Raw genomic sequence first — 27950 nt, 5'->3', positions numbered from 1 at the left:
AAGACTCTTATTTTTTTGAGAATGCCCTCCTAAAGACAATTTCTCATAAGAAACTAGCTTGGTCAGCCAACCATCTGGCACGATGGAGCCATGGGTGGTCTTTTTGTTTTTCCCACAAACTTATGGTAAACCACAAAATAGTGAACCAAATATAAACTGCTGCTGTCTACATATTTTTTCCCCTTCAAGTGTAGTAAGGTTTCATTCCACTCTTAAAAAAAGAAAACCACTACCCCCTTAGACAAGGACAGGAGTAAACAATAGACTGGGAGAAAAAAGACAAGTAATTCACATTCGATAAAGCTGGATGCCTAGTGTTCCTGCACTCTTAAAAGGCCCAAAGGAAAACTGCTTCACAAGACTCGAGACCAAGCTTGGCACAGCTACAAAATGTCAGGATAATTCCTTTCTTTAAACAATGCACTCAGCTCAGTGTGAACTGAGCACATTTCCATAAGTAAAATCAACTTACTGGGACCACGCAGAGGAGTTACTTCCCCTAAAACCCATTTCTCTTTGGAAGAAACTAAAAAACCATGAACACCCTTTCACCAAGTAAGACATGGCCTTCTAGAAAGAGTTGAAGGGAAAATAAAATAGAAGGGAAAAAAAAAAAAAAAAGAGCAACAGCATGGGCTTCTAGAGAGAGGTGATGGGGGAAAAAAACTGGAAGGAGAAAATGGAACAACAGCAGAAAGGATGGTTAACGGGAGGCTGTGGCATTTCCCCAGCAAGCAATATGAGCTTAATTGAGGCTGACGCATGACAGACTCGCACGTGCAGCATCGCCCGAGCCCCGACGGAAGCTGCTGACAGAGGGTAAACGGAGCGCGGCGGCGGGGCTCGCCCTGGCCTGGCGTGGTGACGCGGGGCACGCAGCCTGCCAGGGGATGGCACGAGGGCTAATGAAGGGCAGCGCCTGTTTTTAAAATTCTTCTCACTTACTTTGGGATCAGACTCTACACCATGAAGCCTTCTCAACCTTTTAGTGCTCAGTTAAGGATATGTGACACTTATTTAAAAATTAATGCATTCTAATCAATTTCAAGTTAGACAGTGACGAGTCTGCAAAACAGGGGAGACAAAAGGAGAAAAAGGCAGGGGAAGAGAAGAAAAGAATGAGAGGGAACGAGCGCTATGGATATGGAAGAGGTGGGAGGCATGAGAAATATGGCTTAAGTACCTCCGTGTCTTTGAACATCTTTGTAGGAAGAATTTTGTAAAGGTAGACAAACCAACGTAAGAAGTCAGGGGAAATAAAACATATTCTTCGTATAGTCTCTCTAAGTCTAAGAGCCAAAGTGTGAAAAGACAAATGCAAAAAGAAAATTTTGACATTTGTAAAAACAATACAATTGTAACTTTTTAAAAAGACCAACTTTTTTTCCCCAACCATCACAAGACTACCAAATAGCCCGTTATTAAAACATTTTCTTCATTGCCCCATTGTGGGAAATCTTCCAAAATGACTGAATATGTGCTTTAATAGAAAGACATAGTAATGTTTATATACTCTATTGAAATATTAACAGTAAGAAAAAATAATCACCAGTTTTAATTACGATCATTGTACAGAAGACAGAAAAAAGAAACAGACTTTTCCATTTCACAGCCACATTTGTGAAATATTCAGGTCAGAGGCAAATAAATGGTAAAAAATTGTGTACTGATTAAGTGTTCAGATGTGCAAGCATAAGTCTCTATTATTTATCTGTTTTACTTCTCTTATTGTCATTAGAGGAAAGTCCTTAATTGCCATTTTTATTTACATGTTCTAGGGACCTGAAAATCACACATATGGAATCCATATTTTATAGGTCATTATCTACAAAAGACTTCTTTTAAAAAGGTGCTTGCCATTTTAGTATAACCAGTGGAGGCGAAGAAAAAAAATCACTCTGGGTTGTAAGTATAAAAGATCAAATTTATATAATGCAGACCAAGTTTAACTTAGACTGAAAACCTGTTGCCTAATTTTCTATCACTCCTCACTTAAATCAGGTTTACCTTTCTAGGTCTCTCTAGAAACAAATCTGTATCTAACCAGATCAAGCCCTGATGACAGAATTATGAGAGTAGATATATTTGGTTTAGAGTCACATGGAAATCATGACACCTCAGTTTTCAAACTCATGATAAAATGACAAAAAAAAAAAAAGGAATTTGTGAATCCATAGGTTTGTACCCAAAGAAAAATAACTCAATAATATTTACCTTTTTCTACAAATAGGCTTAACCAAAGATGACCATTTTTTCAGATTTTAAAATAAGCATCACCCATCTTTTTCTTTGCCTTCTGGATTTGGTTTTCATACTACAAAGATATCAATTTAGAGTAGTGACATTAAAATTTTATTATTTTCTAATGACATCATCTTGATTAGCACTAAGTGACTTGAAAAGTCTTCCATAGAATCATATACTCCCTCTTTTACAACTTAGATTGAAGAAGGTCATATACATGTAGAATGTATACAAATGACCAATACAGGCTGCTAACTTACCAGGGAGCTTTTAAGGAATTTACATACTGGAAGCCTAGGCAGCCAATAAGACCTTCTAATCCTTTCACAAGTTGTTTGTTCAATAGCATGTTAATAAAAACAGTGAGGAGCAACGGCAATAAAGAGCATACAATAAGGCTCAGCAGATACACATTTTTTTTCTGTGTCTGATAAGAGATCTTATTTGTAACTTGTTCCTTGAACCACTGGACTTCAGCCAAAGCACGTAACACTACTCCATTACTGCTTCCTGTTGAAGGTGCGTAGTGTCAATGCCACCATGCTGGGACAACTTTCATTACAAATGGCTGAGATTAAAAACTGATACTGGTTTCTTTACGTTGGTATAAGGAAATCTAGGAGGAGGTGAGAGTCAACCGTGTTAAGTGAGCAGCACAAATCTGCCTGAAAACAACTGACAGTCACTCTCCCTTCATTTGTTGATTGGACAGTTTAGATAGTCTAGATACATTCTGAATTTTAGAGGGGAAAAAAATTCTTAAATAAGCATTTTGTCTAAGTGTCAGGTAATAAGCTATCAATGCAAAACAAAAGAAATGTGAACACAAATTTAATTATCCCTTTGAATCAAAATTATTTTATGTATAAGGTTGTAATATTGGAGTCAATTATCTAAGAAATGTGGGTAGAAGATAAAAATTGATGGGATGACTTCAAAGATCCTTTCCAAGTTAAGGATTCTTTGACTTTATGGCACATTTTGCTTGGTGTTTTGGTCTGGGAGATACCTCTGAAAGGAGAAGGAGACTACGAGCCTCAAGAGATGATTGATTTGGGGGGCTTTTACCTAGAGCATCAACAGTAATCATTAATCATTGGAATCTTTTGAAGCTCTTAAGGACTCTACTGGGGCTGCCTGTGTTTTCCACAGGCTTAGCCACAGAGCCATCCTAAGCAGATGATCTTGAAAAAACTTGAAAAAAAAAAAAAAAGACTAGAAAAGTATGCACTTTCTCTGACTCCTCTGGAACACTGAAGATGATTTTAATCGGAAGAAGACATGTTAAGTGCACCTCGTTTAAAACTGATGCTACGTGTATATAACAAGCATTTGGTCTAGCATCTCTCAAGCCTGAATATTTTTATGAACTCAGTATCTGTGTGAAGGGTCAGCTTTTTTCTCTTTTCCTGTGTATTTAGCACAATTGGAGGGGGGAATATTTCACTTAAAAGCTGGGGTGCAGTCTTTAAAAATGTCTGGGACTACACTGGAGTTATTTCATAATATGGCTAAACTTCTCCATCCTTTACAAGAGTCACAGTCCTATTCAGAATGAAGTGATTTGCATAAGGGGCTTCACCAGCAAGCCCCCTACCATGCGCATTTGAGACCACTGGTCCATGAGGCATCACTGAATTTGCCAAACAAACAGTGCATTTACCTCACCAATGTGATTTTTTTTCACTGAGGGGTGATGATATGGCAGGGAGGGGTGCACACTAGATAAATACTCACAATAATTTCATGATGACAGAATATTCAGAAGAAAGACTTTAAGAATTAGGATATTTCTTAAAACAGGAACATGGCTTCTATGCAGAAATAGAGTCAAATATTTAAATTAGTAAAATCTACCATATTATTCATTTTTCTATCCAATATTTACTGTCTGTCTACTATATTCAAAGTATTAGATTCAGGAAGGGGATTTTAAAAATTAATAAGATATGATCCCTATCCTCAGAGTTTATACTCTCAAATTATTTTGGAGTTTTTTCATCATTACCATAAATGTAATTATTTTTAAAGCTACTTCTTAGCCACCCAAAAAGACATTTTATATCTTTCTAATGATCATCAAAGCTGAGACCATCTTCATTAATTTACCCATTTAAAATGTTTGTTCAACATTACTTGCTTCCTGTTCTCAGAGTAAGTTCTTCTTTTAATGAATTCTCTTTCAAAAAGCAAAACTATACCTCTTCACTTAATCCCTCCACAAAGCATATACCTAGTTTCTTCAGAAGCCGTAAGCAGCACAGTTTAAGAGGAACTTCTTAAAATTTACTGATATATAAATAAAATAAGATCCACTGAGTCTTTATCATAACCCTATATCCCACAAAAAAATTTTTTCTGATGAGAATTCTTTCTATAGATTTTAACCCCATTCCATTCCATTTTTACTTCCAACCCCACTTTTACTAGTTAACTTAGTTAAGACAATTTCTAAAGTACAAATATTTGACTGAAGGTCTAGTGATTGCAAAAGCTGCTAAATCTCATGATAGCTATACCAACAGACAAATGCTAATTAAAATGCTGAAGGATGAAAATGCATCCTGATCATTTAATCCCATTTCCAAGCAGTTTGGAAAGAGTAGAGTAAGAAACAAGAGGTGTTGAAGATTTTATTTTTCTGACCAAGAAAGGTCAGCTACAGTGTATCAGAATGTGGCATCTTAAGAAAGTCATCATTTTAAATGCTGAGATTTCAGCGAGTAGAATAGTTTTCAAATATTAAAATCTCTGTGGTAGGTTCTGACCTTAGAATAACAAGAAAATGACAGGTGCTTATTTTTCCACATATAAAAATGACACTTATTGTAAGATTGTTATATAAAAGGCCTATTTCCCCTTCATGAAAGAAATAATTACACCATTGACTCAACATATTTGCCAGCATGTCTATATGTGGTTTAAGTGGTTCTTTCAGTGACCTAAATATAGAAAAGAACTAATATCTACAAACTTAAAAACTATGGTCCAGTGGCCCACGGCCCTTGTGTATCATTTTTCCTTGGCAAATCATTCACACCGCTTCCTCAAGAACCCCTTAAGTGTTCTATTTATACACACGGTGCTGTACTGATCACATCTAGAGGACTGGGTGTACTTTGTTGTAAAAATGAAACAGCTGGTTAAACAGACACGTAACTGTACTGCAAATGATGTGGAAGTCCCCGTCTAATACTACTGGGAGGACGTCTTTAAGTAATTCTAAAAGGGCTTAAAGTGAAACTTTTCAAAGGAGGAAGGCAGGGGGTGAGTGTTTGTATTTCAGAAAGCATTTACAGTAAGTGCTGTGTGAGCCGGCCTCCAAGATGACATGACACCCCGTGATTCCCACTGCCTGGCATCCACACCCTGTGTAGTCCCTGCCACACTGTATCAGGGTTGGTCCATGTGATGGGTAGAACACTGCACAAGGGATGATATGTCAACGCCAAGATTAGGTAAAAAGATATCAGGGCTTTTGTCTTGGCTGTTTTCACCTGCACTCTCTCTTGGACCATTTGCTCTGGGAGAAGCCAGTTCCCATGCTGTGAGTACTGTCACCTCTGGAGAGGCCCAAGGGGTGGAAGAAAACTCTGAGGTCTCCAGACAGCAGTTATTTGAATGAGCTTGGACGCAGATTTTCCAGCCCCAGGCAAGCTTTCTGATCCCTGCAGCCCATATGGGGTGATGCAAGCAGGAAGACTCGGTGAAGGAGGAGAAACTCAAGGAGGGGAAGATTTAGATCAGACTAGCACACGATGACCCAAAGATTGTACGTGGCTCACAGATGAGTTTTGTTTGACCCACACAGGGTTTTAAAAAATGGAGAACTTCCATGAGAATATTTGAATTTCTTGCTTTGCTTGAAAAGTGGGACCATCTAGTAATTTCAAATTCACCCTCCCTCACAGTTACCTCTTCTAGGGATAGGCTATATGCTAGTTTCCCCCAGGCCCCTTTGTCCTATGCCCGACCTACTTTATTCCTTTCCTTTATCTGTCAGGTCTTCCTAAGTAAGCATCATTGTGGAGGGAAGAATTACGGGGGGCTGCAAATATAGGATGGACTTGACTGAATAGGTATGATTCTTAGCTATAATGAAAACACCTATTGTTTTCACCCCATCTGTCCATTCTACTCCTGATGGAGACAGACAGAGAGGTGGGCTTCCAGCGTCTATGGAACTGTCTCTGGAGGTAGGCAAATCCATGCAATTAGAAGCAGCACACTTGGCTACGGGTTCAGAAGCCAGAGAGGCCGTAGTGAAAAAAAGTGAGCACAGCTATGAGCTTGTCCTTCTTCTTCTGCTTGGAAAAGTGGGGGAACCAATTATCCCTTCTTCTTCTACCTCCTGGATTACTCTTTTACCCTCCTGCACATTTCCTTCCCTTTTAATACAGCTCCTAGTGTGCACTATGCCCAGCCTCCTCAGGATAAATACATCAGGGGGCGAAGAAAGGGAAGGAGATACCACACTGATTGTTCCACATCTGTTACCCCCAGGAGCCAGGTCTGGGTTTGTCACACTCTTGGGGATGAGGGGGACTTGGAGGGGGTCAAGTAAAAATCTGTGGAAGGTGGAGCCTGAGCATGGTGGAGATTAGGTTGGAAAGGCAGTTGGACGACTTAGTGTGGGTCAGGAAGACCACTGAAACCAAAAATAACCCAGCTCTAGGGGAAAAAAGGTTACCACATACACCGAAAGGAATTTTTCGACTTTATTTTCCCCCTGCACAAATTTTCAGAAGAGGCTAATCACAAGAGAGATATAATAGTCGGACAAACATTATGCACATGTACACAGTTATATATTTAACTAATAAATTAACTCTAAATTGACAACTTCTAGATGGTGAACCCACTTGAGTTGAGGGAAATGTCCATTTCTGACGTCTTTTTATTACACTATTCTAAATGAGAGGAATACCTCATTTACTTACATGGGTAAAATTGTACTCAGTGATCACCACTGCATACTAAGAAATATGCCACTAATTAGCCAAGGTCATCAGATCATAAATTATACGTGAAGGATCAGAAATTTGATGTTTTGTAATCTCTTTTAGACTTTAACTTTCGCTGAGTTTAAAAAATTTTTTTCAAGTTCATTTATTTGTTTTCTAGAAGTAGCCTGGTATACAGGAATATGCACAAATCGCTCCATAAGAAAGAGGTGCTATGTAGAACCAGACTGAAATCTAGAAGCAAAATAATCAGTAGTTTCTGTGTGCATGACAGTTTCAAATTATTTGAAAGCTCCAAGAACACTCAAAGGCATGTCCATGGACTGTAAGCAGGCAAATATATACACATACTATAAAGCCCTTTTAACCAGAATGCTGGATTTTCTCTTTTCTTGAACTTTCCAATTTACCACGTTCATAGACATAGGTAATTCCCACTTGCAGGAAGCATCTGGTGGAATGCTAGTTTAGCAAGATGCTCTATAACAAAGGGCTTGTGATCAAATAAATCTGGGAGTGCTGCCCTAGTCCCATATTTGTTTGAACTTGAGAAATAATATGAAGGATAATGTTGAAGACATTGTCCACCACATCCCACAGCATCCCTGCTGGGAGGGCCCAGGAGAAGAATGACATTCAAAACTCGGGGCTGAGGGAAGCTGTGCTTTTCCAAACCCCCTGGTATGCTTTATCTTTTGGTTACTTTAACTCAGAACTGATCAGAATTTCCTCTTTGGTCAAATAGGCAGTTCGAGGCAAGCTTATAACCCACTTCTAATGAATGTATAGAACCTTAGAGAATGAATTTCTGAATAACTTTAAGGTAGTTGTTATTATTTTCTCTTTGTCCTGCTTTTCTTTAACCGTAGTGTACCTTCGGTTCTTTCGAGACTCATGAGAAAGCAAAAATTGAAAGAGAGGATGATGGGGAGTGAGGAGAGGGAGAGATAGAGACAGAAAAGCAAAGATATAATCACAGATTACTGAGGTCCTACTTTGTGTTAGGTGTTGTCCCAATTCTTTACACGTATGAGTTTCAATCCTTTATGTGTATAACTCCTTAGATATATTTCTTTGTTATTTATTTATTTTTATGTTTAGTTTTTGTTTTGGGGGGAGGTAACTAGGTTTTATTTATTTACTTATTTATTTTAAAAGAGTTACTGGGTAGATGTATCTTCTTAATGATCCATGAAGTTGTTAAGAGCCCCATTACATAGGTGACGAAAATGAGGTATAAAGAGATTGAATAACTTACCCAAACCAACACAGTTAGCTGGCAGAGGCAATGGGGTTGGATTCAACCCCAGGCAGTCTGGCCCCCGAGCACCCACTATGCAAAATTAACAACAGACTAAATGGTTTGGCTTCCATTCTGTACTGGTTTACTCTTATCCTTGAACCACTGGTTAACTCCCAGAAGAAAAAAAAAAAGAGGAGCTTATTTCTAAAGCATGTTGATCTGGCACCGACAGCCCCAAATCCTAAATGTACAGCACACTGGGCAGTGGGAAACGCTGCAAAGAAACTGTGAGCCAGAAGGACTAAAATGAATTGCTTTTTAAGGATGATGAACTCATGAAGGTTTTATTATTATCAGGTATTGCTAAATGCCAACAGTAACTGTTTTTTCTCCTTTACAGGTAATCAGAAGTCACAGCTATGTATATGGGGGTGGGGTGGGGAGTAGGGGAGGAGGTGGGAGGTAGGGGGTGATAACAGTGGTGGACAGGAAGATATTCTTGTTTGTCATTTACTGAGCTGGTCTGAAGATGTAATTCCCCTTTTGACTGTCTAAGAAATCTGTGAGCAGACATAGAAAACAAACTTCTGGTTACCCAAGGGGAAAGGGTGGGTGGAGGGATAAATTAGGAGTTTGGGATTAGCAGGCACAGAATACCATATACAAAATAGATAAATAAGAAGGTTCTACTGTATAGCATGGGGAACTATATTCAATAGCTTGTAATAACCTATAATGACAAAGAATATATATATGTATAAATGAATCACTATGCTGTTAACACCAGAAACTTACACAACATTTTTTTTCACTGAGGTATAGTCAGTTTACAATGTTGTGCCAGTTTCTGGTGTATAGCACATATATGAATATACATATATTCATTTTCATATTCTTTTTCACTGTAAGCTACTACAAGATATTGAATATATTTCCCTGTGCTATACAGTATAAACTTGTTTATCTATTTTATATATACCAGTCAGTATCTGCAAACCATGAACTCCTAGTTTATCCCTTCCCACCTCTCTCCCCCTTGGCAACCACAAGTCTGTGAGTCTGTTTCTGTTTTATATATGTTTATTTGTCTTTTTTTTTTTTAGATTCCACATATGAGTGATATCATATGGTATTTTTCTTTCTCTTTCTGGCTTACTTCACTTAGAATGACATTCTCCAGAGCCATCCATGTTGCTGCAAATAGCATTATTTTATCATTTTTAATGGCTGAGTAGTATTCCATTGTATAAATATACCATAACTTCTTTACCCACTCATCTGTCAGTGGACATTTAGGCTGTTTCCATGTCTTGGCTATTGTAAATAGTGCTGCTATGAACACTAGAGTGCAGGTGTCTTTTTGAATTAAGGATCCCTCTGGATATATGCCCAGGAGCGAGATTCCTGGGCCATATGGTAAGTCTACTCCTAGTCTTTTGAGGAATCTCCATACTGTTTTCCAGCGCTGCACCAAACTGCATTCCCATCAACAGTAACACAACATTCTAATTCAACTCTACTTCAACTTTAAATTTTTAAAATTAAAAAATTAAAAAAAAAAAAAAGAAATCTGTGAGCATCTTATGAAAGGGGAAGGGACTTCAGAAACTCCTAGGACATATTTTGAGATCCAAAGTGTGAAAAAGTACAAGTAAAACAGTCTCAATTTCTAGGGGAAAACAATCTGAATGGGACAAATCTTGACACTTCAGAAAAGTACTGTTACTGTTGACATGGTTCAAAATCAAACCAAACACAAACCAAAACAAAACAATGACTGCTTATACTCAGAAAAAAGAGACAATGAATATGACTGAAAAATTATACAAAACCTTCTGTACCTCTGAATACATCAGTGACAAGAGCGGCTACACCATCAGGACCAAAAGACTTCTGTGGGACAGGTGTCCCTCAAAGCCTCTGGGATACGAGGAAACTGGCTCTGAATCTCATTAGGTTGTCCTCAAGGTCCCAGTTAATCAGTGTCTACATTCATCTGGGTTTAGCCTGGTACACTTAACGTTACACAATTAAATGCCACAAGGTCCAAATCAGCTTAAACAAGTCATTTTTCCCCTTGGTGCGGCTGCGTTACACAGCCGACAAGGCCATACGACTGAGGCAAAATATATCATAATTAATTACCAGACGCCTGAAGGGAACCCACTCCGCTAGTCTCCACATTTTATTTAATGGATTAAAAATAAAATACTATTAACAATAAACACTCCTGACTCCTAATAACTATTTAGTTGACATAATGACTGTCTCAGTCATGTAACAGGTTTTTAAAAAATTAAGCAGCACATTTTTGCTTAGCAGGCTATATAGACATTATCATGTAGTTCTATGTGGAGAATGATTTTTTTAAGAAATTGATCCTTGATGTGTTTCCATAAAGGTGCTTCTCTAAAGCTCAGTCTATTAAGAAAAATCACCCAAATAAATGTTTATAAAATTAACATAAATATTGATGTGAACTAGCTTGAACTCTGCTGTTTTACTGTTTGACATTTTGACCACAATTTCTCAACATATGCATCCCCTATAAACATATGGTATATAGCTGCTTCCTAAAGGTTGCCCGATAATACTCTTAATTTTAAGCTCATCAGAATGTCTTATAAATCCACAGGTCTCAATATTTCTACAATTAAAAACAATCAGAGTTTCAAGTTTATCTGAGGCATTTCAAAATTTGTTATCAAAAGGTATTATAACTATTTGAGGGTTTGAAAGGTTTCCAAATTAAAGATAAACATTTCAGGATTAAGGATCAATCTAGGAGAAAGCTTTGATAAGTCTCCATTTTCCTTAATTTTTTGAGCTTATTCTTTAAGTCCTAGGGTGCTTCGGCTGAATTTTGCTGAACTTTTGCATACCAATTGTTCATTTTCAGCAACATTCAGGGTATGCCTCTTGCATTTGTCAACCTGCCTAAGCAAAAGATTTGAGGGAAAAAAAATTTCATTCACTCAGCGAACATTAAGTCTTGGGCACTGGGCAAGGCTGAGGTCAAAGGGTGAATAAGACCTAGCCCCCAGTATAATTACTCTTAATTAAGAAAGGAATATGCTAGAATTAATGACTCAATTTTCACTTTTGACATTCTATTGCTCATGTTAACTTTAGAAATGCTCACATTAAAAAAATGCAGTCTAAGCCTGTGATGGTTTAAGAGTAGTGGGCAGAATGGATTTCTGAACAATTTTATTTTGAGGCTTAAATGGTGAGATGTTAATGATTAACTTAGTGGCACAACACGTTCCATTGGATATTCTTTGTTTTATAATGTGCCAAATGGATGAGACCTGTTACTGGGGTGAGTTACTGAAATACTCTCAAACAGGAAAGTTGGGTTGAAAGTCTACTGAATGTGCCACAATGCTGACATTTTATTTGCCACTCGTGACTGTGAGGATGACGAGAATTACTACCACCATTATCCTAACTGAGGCACACAAAATGGTGATTGAGAGACCGTTGAGGCTGCACCTAAGTTTACATGAATCTGTTTATTCCCAGGTCCTACAGCAGAGGCTTTACGCTGTACTCACGGGCAAACAGGCGCTAAGCAGAATTAGCTGGAAGTTGAAGGGGTGGACTTGAGTTTTTGACATGTCTGGAACTTTTTTGCTACCGGGTATATGATTTTATCTGGATGGCTTGCTTGGGGTGCAGATTTCAGAGAGCTTTTGTATAAAGGTGTGAAGAGATGGGTTGCTACAAGACATGGAAGAAGGAGTTTTAAGCAGAGGCAGACCTGTTACCCTAAAATTTAAGGGGCATTTCACAGCAGCAGTCAAATGCAACTTACCAGCTGAGAGGCAGCTGAATGGATGCTCCTAGGATAGAAGAGCAAACAGCTTTGAATTCTAATAAATAATTATAAACCCCCCCAAAAAATGCAGTCTATGAAATGGCCTTCTATTTAGAGCGATTGTCATGTGAGGAACTAATGCCTGGATTTTTCAGCTCTTCCTGTTCTTAATGGCCTTTAACCCCAGCAATTAGAAGAATGTGGGTTAGACTCCACCCACGTGTTTTCTTAAGAATTTATGGAAATGTACTGTCTATCTCTATGGGAATAGTTCTAGGGCACCAAAGGGCCCTAGTTGTGACCATTCATGTTCTATCAAAATCTAAATCCAGTTTCAAATGTGTTTGTTTATTCCATTTCCCAAAGTCCTTGAGAAAAATTACTCCTGAAAACACTAAAATGTGAACCACTCTCATTAACAGATAATGACACCTTACAGCACATGCCACTTCTCTTTTCTTGCCTTACTGATGATATTTGTTACAGAGAATCCTTGTTTCATGATGGAATAACTGGAGAATTCCTATTGCTCATCAGCTTAAAGGTCAAGGGTCATGCTGGTCAGTCACGCTTCTGAAAGCAAACAGGACAGACCTACTACTTCCTAGGATGAGGCATGGAACAACGAATAAAAGTGACCAAATACCAGAGAAACAGTAAATAAAAAGAATGTCGACAAAGCTCGGAGCACCTGGTTGGTATGAAATAAATTAGACCAGGCACATTTACAAAAGTTTTCCTATAGAAAGAAATGTTTAAATATGCTAAATACAGCAAATATTGTGACTCAGAATTTTAGTCCAGCATGTTTTGAATATGAGCAATAGTGTTTATGTGTAGCAGACATGCCAACCGGTTTTTACTGAACATCAATATTTATTGTCATTGGGGTATTATTGATTTTGGCTTCTTGTTGGTCAGTATTTTCCTTCAGAAAAGCACCTTGGACTTTCCTGCCTCTGTACATTTATTTAAGCAGTTCCCTTCATTCAGAATGCCTTTTCCACATATTCAAATATTACTCACTGTCCAAAAGCCAGGCCAGACTTCACCTCTCCCTCCCATGAAGATTTCCCTAATCTCAGGAACTGGAGTTAAGTACTTCCTTCTTTGACGCTCCGAAGAACATCCTTGCAACATGATTCAAGTAATCAGAGTCACTACAAGTTAGACTTATCAACCCAACATTTACTGGAATTTATCTCCTTTTTTTAGACTGTAAATGCTTTGAGGGGAAGCACAGGACTGCACTTTATTCATATTTGCCTATTCAGAATCCTTAGCATGAGGAACTGTTCTGCACACAGCAGACGGAATATTTGTATGTACATACTCATGCTCTCAATGAATGACTACAAATAACTGTCATAATGTAATTCACACCCAACACTAATTTTAAACGGTTGTAAAAATTCATTTAATCATTCATGAGTTTTTGAACATTCACTTTTGACCAGGCACTCTTTTAGGAGCTACAGACACAGCAGAGACCAAAACAGACCTGGTCTCCTGGACTTTCACTTCTGATGCCAAAAAAAAGGACATATAAATATACACTACAAAGTCGGGCTGTGATAAGTGTAGGGTAAGAGGAGAATGCAAGAGACAGTATTTCAGACAAGGTGATCAGGAAAGAGCTTTCTGAGGAGGCCACACATGAACAAAGCAAGTGTGAACTCTAGGGAATATCTGGGAGCAGGGTTTCTGGGCAGAAGTACTAGCAAGAACAGAGATGTTCTGGCAAGAAAGTGCTAGGCATTTCAGAAAGTTGGGTAAAGAAGAGTGGTAGGAATTATGGTTGGAGGGCTAAGTGGCCCAGTAACGGGAGGCCATGTGGACCATGCACAGTAAAGACTGGGTTTTATGCCAAATGTGATACAAATGACTGGATGGTCTGATCATAGGATGACTTCATCTGATTTAAGATTTCAAAGCACATGGCTGCTAACAATTAAAAAAAGAATATATGGGGGCCCTTGTAGAAGGGAGATCAATTAGGAGACCACCATAGCAGCGCAAGGCAGAGGTGCTGCTGGATCAGGGTGGTAACAGTGATGGTGCAGAGAAGTGGTCAGCTTGGGAAGTCCTTAGAAGGTAGAGCCTCCAGGAGCTGCTGATGGATTGCATGTGAGGGGTGAGACAGAGAGAGGAATCCAAGTTGGCTCCAAGGTTTTGGTTTGAAAAACGAAATGGAAACAAATTTCCATTAATTGAGATAAAGGACACTGGAAAGAGAAGGATGTGGGGAAGTAAGAGTTCTGTTCTGGACACATTAAGCTTGAGTTGACAAATAGCAGTCAATTGGACATGTCAAGTAGGTAGCTAGATGTAAGTCCACAGCTTGAGATACAAATGTGAGATTTACGGGAATACAGCCACAATCTATTTAAACATCTACATGCTTTCGAGACTATAAGGTTAAAATTAACTGGTATACTTTAAAGCCCACTTACAACCTATTAAGTATAGTGAATTTAAAAAATAAAGTTACTTTAATCTGTTGCCTACCACAACAACAGTTGACCCTAATCCCAGAGGCATAAATAAGCATGTACATTTTGGGCAAACTTTAATCATAAAAAAGAATGAAGTATATTCTACCATAAATATTTCAGCAAATAGTCATATGACAGAACATGAATGTTTAATCTAGACATCACCTCTGTCATTGTATGTTAGACAGTATGTCTGTGATTTCCTCTAGAAATTCCAAAATGCAGCCAATTTTTTTCCATGTATAAGTGAAAGTGATACTTCCCCATTATTTGCCACCTTTTTCTTTATCTCTTGTTCTCACTCTCACGCTGCACTGCATAGGATTCTTAAAAGAATAAAAATGTATTTCATATTGTCCTAGCCAACTTTGTGCTGCCGACTCAAGGGAAAACCCAACCTAATATAGGTTCCTACTCAATGTATGTCATATACACATGTGGTAAAGGTAGATTTGGGGAGACATGGGAAATCATCATTTTCCTCCCTTAGGAATAAAATTAGCTAATTCTCCTCAACTCCTCAATTCCCCAAAGAATAATTCCCCCTCATTTATTTTCAAGTGAGGCTGTTAATATAAGGAATAAAAATGAGTGGAAAATTTACCTGTCCCAACTATGACTAGTCAACCCAAAAGACACAATCTGTGTCAGCAAGGAAATAAAAGGTGAAGAAGAGACATAGTCCCAAGTCAGCTGAGGGCTGGATGGTTGCAACAGCCTTCTCGCCGGTCTTGTCTTCAGTCTCTCTGTGTGGCTTCATTCTGTTTTTTTCATTGCTAAACTAATCTTTTTGCAGCACTGTGTATTAGCCTCCTACTGCTGCTGTAACAAATTACCACAAACTTAATGGTTTAAAAGAACACAGATTTATTCTCATAGTTTTGGAAGTCTGAAGTCTGAAATGTATCTTACTGGTTTCAAACCAGGGTGTTGATAGGGCTGTGTCCCTTTTGGAGGTTCTAGGGGAAGATGTATTTCCTTGCCTTTTCCAGCTTCTACAGGCACCAACATTCCTTGGCTTGTGGCCCCTTCCTCCAGCCTTAAAGTGAGTGGCATAATATCTTCAAATCTCTCTGTCTGACCTCTGCTTCCATCATCACATTTCCTTCTCTGACTCTTAACACTCTTGCCTTCCTCTGATTAGGACCCTAGCGATTCCAATGGGATGACTTAGATAATCCAGGATAATCTTCCCATCTTAAGAGCATCACCAGTCACATCTGCCAAGTCCCTTCTGCCATTAAAATAATACATTCACAGGACATCTTGAGGGAGAGGGGCATTATTCTATCTACTGAACATTGTTTTCAAATAATTCATTTCTCAGAAATGTTTTGTGATCATCCTGGAGGTTAATAACTAGGGCTTTGAGTCAGACAACCCTGGATTTAAAACCTGCTTCATCACACATCAGCTGCGTGACCTTGGACATGATTCTTAGCTTCTCTAAACCTTAATTTCTGATTCTAGAAAATGAGGTAATAATGGTATCTATTTTATAATGATAATGAGATAATAAATGCAAAACACATGATATAATTTAGTTTAAAAATACTTATTGAGTTGCCCTCTGTGTTCCAGGCCCTGCGCTGGGATATCATATTTCTCTCTGAGTCGAGAACAAAGTGTCTGGTATTAGCAGCCCTCCACAAAGGCCTTCTCCTCCAGTGCTTGTTGGCTGTACACTCCCTGGCACCCACCATATACTATTTTGCCCTAATACTTAACTGTTCACATAAATATGCCTGCCCTAGCTAAACTACAAGATCCAAGGCTAGTATCTTCTCTAAGTCCTGATTCTATTTTAAAATAAATAAAGAAAGTCAGTCTAATGTGCCTGTCCCCCATCCACCCAGTACCAAAGACACCCACGTTCCAGCTCCCTGCTTTCTCCAGCTTAATATGCTCTTAGCCCAGTCAGACCCCTCCTTGTGTCCTGTCTGCTACCTCACTACAGACTCACTCAGCCCCAAATTCTACCCTCCTAGCTGCCGAAGCAGCCCCTGGCCTCCCGTCTCTCTCACCCTTGTTTCTCAAGGAAGTTTCTAGAAGAGTGGCTTTTGCTCTGGCTCCAGAACTAGAACACTGTTGAAGAGTAACTGGTGTATTCTGAAGAAACAGTGAATGGAGGATTGAATGAAGGAAGGGGTACCGGCAGAATCTTACTACAACCTGGTTTCCTGTTATTACTAAATCAGATACAACGTAGATTGGTTCTCTCCTCTCAAAAAATAAAATCATTTCACAAAAGCAAAGTCTGAGAAAACCAGAAAAGCCCAGTTCATGTATGAATATGTAGCAGGCCTTTCTTTACATACTTGCATTCCAGAGAGGGTCTACAGTACGTGGAAAATCAATCATGAGTCCAGGTTATTATTTTTTTTTAAAGGAGGGGATCTTTTCCATATGACACCTAATGGCGGCAGCAATAATACAAAATAAGCTTTTAAAAATTGTCCTCCATTGTTCTCCATTATTTGGGTCTTTGATGTACCCTACATTATGAGCTATCAAAGCAAGACAATACATCCAAGGGAGAGAACACTGCTAATGAAGGAAACATTAAAAGGTTATGCTTTCTCCCCATTACTTTTGTCTTCTTTGCAAATGGTTGTAAAGGTCATTTTAAAAATAGTCTGCAAGGCTACAAAGCCCTCTAAATATTTAAATAACACAATGCGGCTTATTTTTACATAGTGTTCTAAATGCACATCACAAAATGCTTCACAGAAATGTCAGTCAAAGGTTAAAGAGAATAGAAAGGTGCATTTGAAGACTGAACAGAAGGAAAACAATGATTCAGATGAGAAGGAAGAGACCTTTCAATAAACAGTACATAAACTAGCTGCACAAATGAAAATACAACCATACACTTTAGATAATTAGAGAGACTTAAGAGAAAGGGGTCAAACTGGAGACAGTCCCAAATCAAGATGTCACATATACTAGGGGAAGCCAACTGAGTCTTGGGTCTTCAAATGGTGGTCTGATAATGTTACTCCGAAGAAAGCAACTAGAATAAATTGGTGGGGGTTTTTGTTTTTGTTTTTTAGCATTTACCGTGTGCCAGGCTCTGAGCTCAGCGTTTTATTTGTCCCCTCATTTAGGCCTCACAGGTTAGGTTTTACCTTTAACATTTACAGACAAAGAATCCGACCCAGAGAGGTTCAATCAGTTCTCAGAAGTCATGGTGAGAGCGAGAGTCCAGACTCTTCCAGATCTGTCTCATTCTTGAACTTCCAATCCAAGTTAGCGGCAAAGAATGAGAACCAGACAAGAAACCAAGAAGTAACATATAGAATCACAAAGGAATTAGAAGGAAAGTTAAGAGTTTGTTTTTGGTCTTAGTTATAACAGGAAAGGTTTTTCTGAACATAAATTCAAAGAAAAACATTTTTTAAAAAGAAACAATTCTGCCACATCAAATTTAAAATTTCAGTACTTCAAGAACAGTAGAGGTGGGAAGGTGGGAGGGTAATAGCTCAGTGGTAGAGTGTGTGCTTAGCATCCACAAGGTCCTGGGTTCAATTCCCAGCAAAACAAAACAAAACAAAGCAAAACAAAACAAAACAAAACAGTAGAAAAAGCCTACTGATAAGATTTGAAAAAAGTATGCCACAAACATGAAGCACACAGAGCAGTTACTAGAAGAGCTCTTTCTTGTGTAGATCAAGAAGAGAACCACAAACATCCCAACAAAAAAGTTCACTTTCAAAGCAAAAATAAGCAAAAGAATTACAATGATTAATAAACATGAGAGAAAATAGCAGCCTTAATAGTGATAAATAAATGCGGCAAGGCCACCAGTGCATCTTTTGGATCAGTTTCAATGAAGGTTTTAGGAAAAGCAAATTATTAACCTACTTTTGCTTATTGGAGGGTGATTTGATTTTATGTATAAAAAAGTCTTGAAAATAGTCATGTGCTTTGGCCCAGCAATTTCACTCTTAGGAATGTATCATTAAGAAATAGCCAAAAATTTATGCAAAAAAATATGAATGACTATCACAACTGCAACATTAGAACAGTAAAAAAAAAAAATCAAGACAAAATGTCAAATAATTGGAATCTGGTTAAATAAATGTATGATATAGTCATAGGATGGAGTTGTAGACAGCCATTAATTTTTTTTCTCAGCAGAATGTTAGATGATATGGAAAAGTCTTCATACTGTATTAATTTTTTTAAAGCAGGCTTTTAAAATACATAGGTGTGTGTGTGTGTGTGTGTGTGTATATATATATATACGTATATATATATATATATATATATATATATATATATATATGTATATATATATATATATATATTTCAGGGTTATAAACTTAAATGCTTACAGAGAATGATAGCAAATGCATGCTGTGATATGACCAGGTTTAAAAAAGGGTGACCACATGTCCTGTCTGAACATGTTCACACATACACACATCCACCAGCCTGTGATGTTTGTTTGAATAGTTGCTAAAAAATATCTAGAGTGGTTGGTGGATTACGAGTAATTTTAATTTTCTTCTGTATGCTTTTCTGTTTTTCTTAAACTTTCTATATGGGGGGAAAAACCTATTTTTATAGTAAACAATTCTTTTTTTTTTTCCCTAATAAATGTTATGAAATAGACAACAAGAGACAATCAGTGCCGGCTTGCTTTTAGACAGAACCACTGACACCACCCTACCCTGAGGTCGCTTTTTCTAACCTGTTTGCAGAGGAAACGGCTTTCACTGCGTCTGCTTCACAACCCTGTCTATCCTTTGACCATGACCTCTGGAAATGCACTGAAAATGCTAAAGCAGTGGTTCTCAGTCTTCACTGGTGTCTGAAGTCCCTAAGGAGCTTTAAAAAACGCTGTTGCTGACACCCCACCCTGGAGATTCTGATTCAGTTAATCTGGGGTGGGGCCCAAGCATTAGTAAGTTTTAAAAGCTCCTCAGCTGGCTGTAACATTGAGCCAGGGTTGAAAACTCTTGGTCTGATCTACACTTTTCAGACTGCAGCTTAATTTCTTAAAGGATGCATCCTTTAAGAAGATGGGAAAGAAGATCATGCTCACTCTTGATATAAGATGCCTGTCTATATTTCTAATCTATTTGAAATGATCACTATGAATTCTCTCCTTTAAGCTGAATAGTCCTTCATTTGATAAACACTTGATTATAAAGCACTGTATCATAGGGCTGTATCTCCTTCCTTCATGGAACTAAACACAACCTTCATTTAGGGTTTACTGGCAGGATTACATCATTAATATCTTCTTTTCCTCCACAGGACTGTAAACGCCATGAGGATAAGAACATGTTTTTTCCCCCCATGTATCCTCATAATTTGCAAATTGAGTAATGTACTTGGGCACCAAATCTAATCATTTATGTGTTCTCTGAGGATGACATTCGGGACGCAACATTTATGGAATTGCACACTTGCTGGGTATAAAGTACTATGACAAATAATGCCTGGATATAAACCAAAGCACAGACAGACTCCAAGTGCTATGATTTAGTAAGGGAGAGATGAATGCAAATATCTAAATGCATCACTAAGCCCAATGAAGAAGTGCCACTGCAGAGGCAGAAACCCAACGGCATCAACAGACGGAGAAGTGGTTTCTCTGACTGGGACTTTCATGGACGCACCAACGAGGAAATATTCAAGTTAAGCTTTGGAGGATGAACAGATGTTGAGAGTTAGAAAGGGTGGAGAAAGGGCACTTGCTGCTGCAACAGATTATCTCAAACTTATGGCTTAAAACAACACAAATTTATTATCTCTAAAGATGAGAAGTCCAGGTGGGCATGGCTTCTTTCTCTGCTCTGGGTCCTACCAGATCAAAATCAAGGTGTTGCCAGGGATGCATTCATTTCTGGAGGTTCTGGAGATGAACTGACCTCAAAGCTCTTTCAGGTTGTGGTTGTACAACTGAGGTCACCATTTTCTATGGCTGTCAGCCAGAGAACTCTCTTAGCCCCTTACACTGTCTGTATTCCTTTTTTTTTTTTATTCTTTTTTTTGGGGGGGTCATTAGGTTTACTGATTTATTTTTAGGGGAGGTACTGGGGATTGAACCCAGGATCTCATGCATGCTAGGCATGTGCTCTACCACTTGAGCTATACCCTCCCCCTGTATTTCTTATCATTTTGCCCCTCGAGCTTTGAACCAGCAAAGGTACACTGAATCTTTTCTGCCTCCAGCCAAAGTTCTTTAAAAGAGCTCACGTGATTAGATTGGACCCACCAAGTTTAGGAAACTCTCCCTGTCTTAAGCTCTGTAACCTTAATTACATCTGCAAAGTCCCTTTTGCCATGTATCATAAAATATTTGCAAGTTCCAGAGATTAGGTCATGGATGTCTTCAGAGGTCCATTCTGTCCACCATGCCAAGTAACCCGCAGGATAATCAGTAGGATATGGTTGGAGCATAGATGTTGGGAGATATGGGCAAGAGCTTCAGAGCCCTAAAAACCAGCCTGAGATGTCTGGAGTTTATCATGTCAGCAAGACGTGGTTAAGGCTCAGAGTGGGTAAATTTCATATACTAAAAAATATAGAACTGTTTTAGAAAACACCTCTTGTAATATAATTCTGGGAACATAATGGGAAGCTGAATGCCTGTGTTTTATATGCTCAGCTTCTACCATTACAGCCAAGAAGAGAGATATCGTAGCTGAAGCTAATTTTTTCCAGAGCTGTGGCTATCTTTCTGTACACTGATTATTATCCTGAACATATCTTCTGTTCTTGTTCCCAATCTCTGATCTAATGAAATAAATAAATTACATATATGTATATAATATATATATTTCACATATACATGTATATAGGGAAATAGATTCTCTCTCTGTATATGTGTGTATGTGTCTGTATATATTTATATATCTCATATGTATCCAATACTCTACATTCCTCTTTATAACTTGCCCTGATTACTAACCATACATTTCCATTATCATCTCTGAGTAATAAAAAAATTCTTTATATCAACTCACCCACATACAAGCTTCCAAGTGGCTACCAACTTCCATCTCTTGCTAAATATCAGGAAACATGACTCAGACTCAAAATACCCCTAATAGAGATTAGGGCAAAAACATCGAGTGGAAAAGTAAGCTATGTTCAGTTACTGAGTTCATATTCTGAGTACAAAAATATTGTGTCATGAAAACTAGAAATCTACACTTAAATAGCACCCTAACATTAAGGTTTGGCCCTTCACTCCCTGTACACATTAAATCTATAAAAAGGAAGAAAACTATAAATCATCATCTTTAAGGAAATGCACATTGCAATTCTCATGAAATAAATTCAGGCTTTGACAACACATTTTTTTCCCCTCTTTTGACTTAATACTTGTGTGTGTAGTAATAATCTTCTGGTCAAGAATTTGGATTCTGACGTCAAAGCGCTGGTTTAAATCCTCACTCTACCATTTTCTAGAAGCGCTACCTTCAGCAGATTACCAAACTCTCTGTGTCCTCCTCACTGTAAATGGGGACAAAAATGATACCTCCTTCAGAGGGTTGTTGTGACTTGACACATGTAAAGCACTAAGAATGGTGTCTACACATAGTGAGTACTCGACAAATGTTAGCTATCTCTTTACTATTATTTTTAAATACATCAGATGTTATTCTCTGCAATTTATTTCCCCTATTTCTGTTCTCCCATTTCTTAAGAGGGGAGAGGTTTTAATTTCACGAAGACAAACCAGTTCTCAGACACAATAAGGCAAATAAAACAGTTTTCTTAGAAGTAAAAATCTTCGACATTTGCCCTTTCAATATAAAACTTTATAGAAAAGAAAGGTGAAGAAGCAAAGGGTTGAAATATACAGGGAAAGTGACTCTAGAAAGCCGCACAGATGCTTTTGGCTGAAATAAACGCCTCCCTCCCTGCCAGGAACTGGGTTCTGCAAGTGATTGAAGGTGTCAGGGGAGGTAAGAAAGCTGGACAAAGCCTGGAATAAAGGAGCAATGTGATTAAACGAACTCATGACACAGTGATGACGTGCCCGGAAGTTAATGCTGCCAGTTAAGAGAACGTGTTGAACACGTATTATAATGCATTAAAGCCCTACACAGTGACAGCCTGTGTGAGGGCTATGGACTGGCAGAGCTCATAAAACTTATGGTTCATGCCTTACTACTCGCCGCTACTTTGTACCTGCAGTTCTAGAAAGACTCAGGAAAGAGCTTGTCTTTAAGCCATTTGGAGTGAAACACAGCCTCATCCTTCTTCACACTCTCAGTTTATAAGAGGGTATTATCATTGTTTTCAAAAGAAAACATGTGACTAGCTCCAAACTGAATAAACATAATTATCAAATATGTTATAACGTTTTCAGTCTTTCACTGAATGACTTACAGTCAAATAGTACATCCTATGTACGCACCATCCTGAAGTGATACTCTGAAACCGATTGTATTTACTACTTTTAGTACGGATTTGCTTTAGAAATTACTCATTTTTTTGCAAAAGGAAAAAATCTTCGTAATGATATGGCCTAAATGACAACTTGTTTAGAGGAGCTGGAAAAACAAACTATATTTGTTGCTTTTTGCTCCAGGCCACTCATATTTCCATATATCTTTCTGTTGCTTGTCTACTTTTTCTTCTCATAAAAATAAGTTCAACGTAGACACACATGCTGAACATACAACTGCAGCTTAGTTCAACTTAGAAGACACCGTACAAGCTCCTTTAAAAGCCCCATAAAGATTTCTTTACACAATTTTCCTGTCTAAATCCAGCTCATTTTTCTTTCATGACATCAGAGCTGCAGTGGTTTTTAATTTCATTTCAATGGGAAAGACGTGGTTTTTAAACCTTATTTTACTAAAACCAACCAAGCACAAGCTAAGGTTAAAAAACAAAATGAAACAAAAAAACTCCCCTCTCCTGATTCAAACAATGCACTAAGAATGTAAGAAAGCATCAGAGGCACTTAAAACAGTTCAGGAATTCGAAGGGAGGGAGAGAAGGGAAGTCTAAAAGTCACTTTCCTCCCTAACACTGGGGGGAAAATCCTACTACTTTTTCGGAATACATTTTTATAATTTCAGTTATACCACTGAAAAGCTAATTCTGAGTATAACTATATTTGTGCATTTATTAATTAATCCATCCAAATTATGGGAACAGGACTAAATAATGTGCTCATTACATTCAGTTCTCTAAAAGTACAACAACAGTATTAAATTTTCAGCACTGTCTGCAAAGGTATCTTTGATATCAAATTTCAGGGAATTCCATTTAACACAGCTACTTCACATGTCTCCTTCATCAAACTTTATTAACTTTTTCTTTCTTCCATTTTATTAATGTATAACAGTTAGAGTTAAGTCCTTTTCCCTCGATATCCTTTCCAATTCCTTTCTCTGAGTCACACTCTTATTTATTCTCTGTGCCAGTCTCCGTGCCAGCTTTTAATCTGGTATTGTTTAACTCTCTTTCTCCTGTGTTATAAACTCTTGAAAACATATATTATATGCCTCTCCAGTTTCCACAGTGACGATTACGGTGGTAGGTACACAGCAGGTATTAAACTTGTTAAATGAATTTTGGGAAAAGAGCATTCACAAAGAATATTTACAGAGCTAAGGAATCTCAACTATGCTTTTAGAAACACCAGAAACAGAAAAATAGTAAATTTCCCACAAATTTGATGTCACTGAAGCACTCTTAAAACAATTGATTTTAATAGCTATTAAAAGGGGTTTGTACTTCACATACTCATCAGTGGGCTTCAGGGCCCATTGAAACATATAATTCTCTGCTCAGATCCTGAATCTAATGCCTAAGAAAGTCAGACAAACAAATGAAAATGTGAACTTACATATATAAATGGACGGGGCTTGGACAAACTAAGTTTATGGATGTGGAATTTCTGAGTTTAAAATTTCAAGGTCCATGAAAGAATAAAACGTGTTTGCTGCTAAAAACCACTGGCCATTTTTAGACAACTAAATCACCAGTGGTTACCCTAAAACTAAGTGCTGTAATAATAGGATGTGCAAAATGGAGATGTTGGAAATGAGAAATGGTGAATTTGTTTACTTTGGTCTTTTTTACCATTGCTATGAGAGTAACTGTTTGGACTTCCGACTCTGCTAACCACAATTGTTTCTAAGGAGACTGGCTAGAGGAGGAGGCGGGGTCCAGGCAAAAGCAGTGGCCACAGAGAAGAGAAAAAAATGGAAAAGGGGATAGAGAGATAAGGAAGTGGATGTTAAAAGACTGATAATAAAACTACTACTTGTTTTTGCGATTATAGGTCACAGGCAATCACAAAGTGATCCTTTATTTTATCGAGATGAAGAATTCATAAGTCTTTGTTGGAAAGACTGCGTTATTCAGAGCATTGCTGAAAAACCATAAAGGTTATTACTTTTTGCACTATTATGTTCACTTATTCTTCTCCGTTTCTAACTGATCATTTAGAAACTTCCACTTCCATCCTAGTTGGATATTTTATTGGCATTATTAGCAGTTCTCAAAATCAACCAGAAGGAGGTTGTTTCTCGTTTTAAGATGAAATGAATTTATGCCGATAACACAAAAGGTCCAGAATAAATAGCAACTTAGGAGGAGTACAGCACTTCCTTGAATGCTTTTTTGGCTGCGAAAAAGAATGTTGCCACAAAAATCTGTTTTGCATCATCTAAATGCTTGAAACAAGAACACATAATTTAGAAGAAGAAAAAAATAAAAACAGTGGCTGCCACTTAGCCATAAAGAGCAAAGTCGTGTTAGAAATAGCTTCCCTGTGATATTTTGGTACATTTCTGGGTTTTTTCAGCAATCGACGTAATTATGTGGTTGGAGAGGGCAGTGTTTATCCACATTCCCATTTATACACTGTATACAAACAGAGGACTTGACTCCAACAGTCTGATGAGCACACAGGTTTGCAGCCACATCCTTGACCTCAGCCGCTGAGGAAACCCAGGTGGTTTTATCAGATGTAAGTGCAATCTTTAAACTAGAGAATATTGATCTCTGATTCCACTTCTGTCTGTTCAAAACACCCAAGGCTTTCTCTGCTTAAGTGCTAGATTACAGTTGTGGAAGACTGTTTATACGAAGTATGTCAATATGCTATTCATTCCATAGTTAGTGACGTTATGATGCAGAGGTGGAGGAGGGCGAGGGACACAACACCCCCTTCCCCCCAAAAATCCATACTTCCGTTGTTTCTTTGTATAATGTGATACCAGAAATAAACCCCCACATCTTTCCCCGTGGCTATTCTGCAAACTTTGGAATGATTTCTAGGAAGCAGGGAAACGAAACTTCTGCCTATTAGAATATTCAAGCTTATCAAATCATTGCATATGTTAGGATGACTAGAAACGCTAACTTTATTGTACAGGAAGTTCTTTCATGAAAATGACATTCTTTTTCAGTTAAAAATGTTCAGATGTCAAAACTGGTGCAAAGGAAAGTAACAAGCTGTAATAGCTGTCCCACGCAGCAAAAGTACAAAATCACGTTTCAAATATCACGCAACTGCATCTATTCAGTTGGCACCCTCTTAAGTGGCACGCCCATTTCATCGGGCTGATGGCCAAAGCCCTGCATGAGTGATTCAGCACAGTGGCATACCTCACCCATTCACACATGTCTAGTACTGTCTGCAACACTATTTACACAAGTTAAGAGATGTGAACCGGCACTTTGTAGCATACATTTCCTTCTGTGTGGCCCTTTATTAAAACTCGGCTGGCTCCCAGTAGCATTATACATTCTACAAGTTGATCCACCCTTACTAAAGGACCTAGTTCATGCAGCCCATGCTATTGAAATGATTTGTGGGACAAAATGCTGATACTTTATTGCATGATAAGACTCTGGAATCTTGTGACTAATTTTCTCAATTCAATTTTCAAAACCCTGCCAACCATCACTACAAGTATAACATGGATGCTTAGAATTGAGAGTACTATTTTTGCACATACGTCTCTCTCTCTCTAAATATAGATAAAAATGTATAGAAACTTGGACAAAATGTGAATACATCATCCCAACTCACTGCACAGAAGGAGGCCATGGAAACTCCCTGAGCCTCTGTTTCCTTATCTGTTGAATGGGGAGAGGAATTCTACCTAGACTGCATAGATGGGAGCAAAGATTAGGTGAGGAAAGGCTTATCAAGAGCCTAGCACATGGCCTGGCCCATAAAAAGTATTCCGTATCTACCCTGAGAGAAGCTTGGTTTGTTGTCAGTCACAGTTTGAACGGGGACAGTAAAGCGAGCAACAGACAGCAGAGGAAGCTGCTGTTTCCAAAGGCACACCCAACACTCTGCCTGACGTCACAGGGGAGTGATGCGTGGCACTCAGTTTGACAGCCTTCCAAAAGGGAATCCAGGACATTCTATTTTGGGTTAAAAGTCGTCCTGGCATATTTGGTCCTTCTCATTGTGCTTCCCCTCACTCCCCACTCAAGTATTTCTCAGTAGTGCCGTGAGAAATGGCTTGACTTCATGAGTTCTTGAGGTGAGGAGAAAAATATATTTTATAAATTCTTCCTGTTAATTTCTGTTACCCATCCTGATGCCAGTGTTCAGCCTGAATTACATTCACTGGTAGTACGCTAGAAATTTCAGACTCGTAGCAAAACCACCCATGATACTAAAATAATACTAAGAAGGGAGGGAAATTAATAGAGGAAAAGGATATATAAATTTACCTCTTTTCTGAGTCTGTGGTTATGTGCTCTTTAAATACTGCTGTTGACTGTAGACAAATGAAAACCATTTGTTTCCAACAACAAACTTTAGTGCATTCGCCCCCATGCCAGTTAGATCTGAACTTTGACCCAGGATGTTTTACATATAGGAGAAGAAAAGAGTACATTATATGTGACTGCCATTTGACAACGCAACTTTGAGTATTTTGGAAAAAAAAATAAAAAGCTCCTTTGGCAGTAGGAGAAAGCGCTGGCCATGTGCACCAACATGACTCGTCTGTCACTTTAAGAGCTGAAATAGGAAAACCTGTACCATTTTTGTACTTTTGTTCATTCTTTTCAACTCATTCGAAGTTGCCCCCTGGGAGTTAGCCCTCCACCAAAAGTCTCTTTCAGCGCACAACTAGCTCTCTCTATTAAGCGTCCCCACCCCTGCTCTGCTATAACACTGCCTCCTTTGTACTTGTCTGGTGAACTGACCAGCCATACAGTACAATGGCCAC

General features: G+C 38.2%; 1 protein-coding gene and 2 non-coding genes across 6 annotated transcripts in view; 2 read left to right on the top strand and 1 right to left on the bottom strand.

Moving 5' to 3' along the window:
- VTI1A (vesicle transport through interaction with t-SNAREs 1A) overlaps positions 1-27950 on the bottom strand; it is a 345054-nt gene that overhangs the window by 194842 nt on the left and 122262 nt on the right. The window lies entirely within an intron of this gene.
- LOC116282543 (small nucleolar RNA SNORD75) lies at positions 11613-11674 on the top strand. Its single transcript, XR_004192081.1, has one exon. It is a non-coding gene; the product is annotated as a small nucleolar RNA SNORD75 (small nucleolar RNA).
- LOC116282534 (small nucleolar RNA SNORD24) lies at positions 11829-11910 on the top strand. The gene has a single exon (XR_004192072.1). It is a non-coding gene; the product is annotated as a small nucleolar RNA SNORD24 (small nucleolar RNA).

This window comes from Vicugna pacos, chromosome 11, assembly GCF_048564905.1.
Source record: "Vicugna pacos chromosome 11, VicPac4, whole genome shotgun sequence".
NCBI lineage: Eukaryota > Metazoa > Chordata > Mammalia > Artiodactyla > Camelidae > Vicugna > Vicugna pacos.
This window is presented reverse-complemented; position numbering and strand designations above follow the sequence as displayed.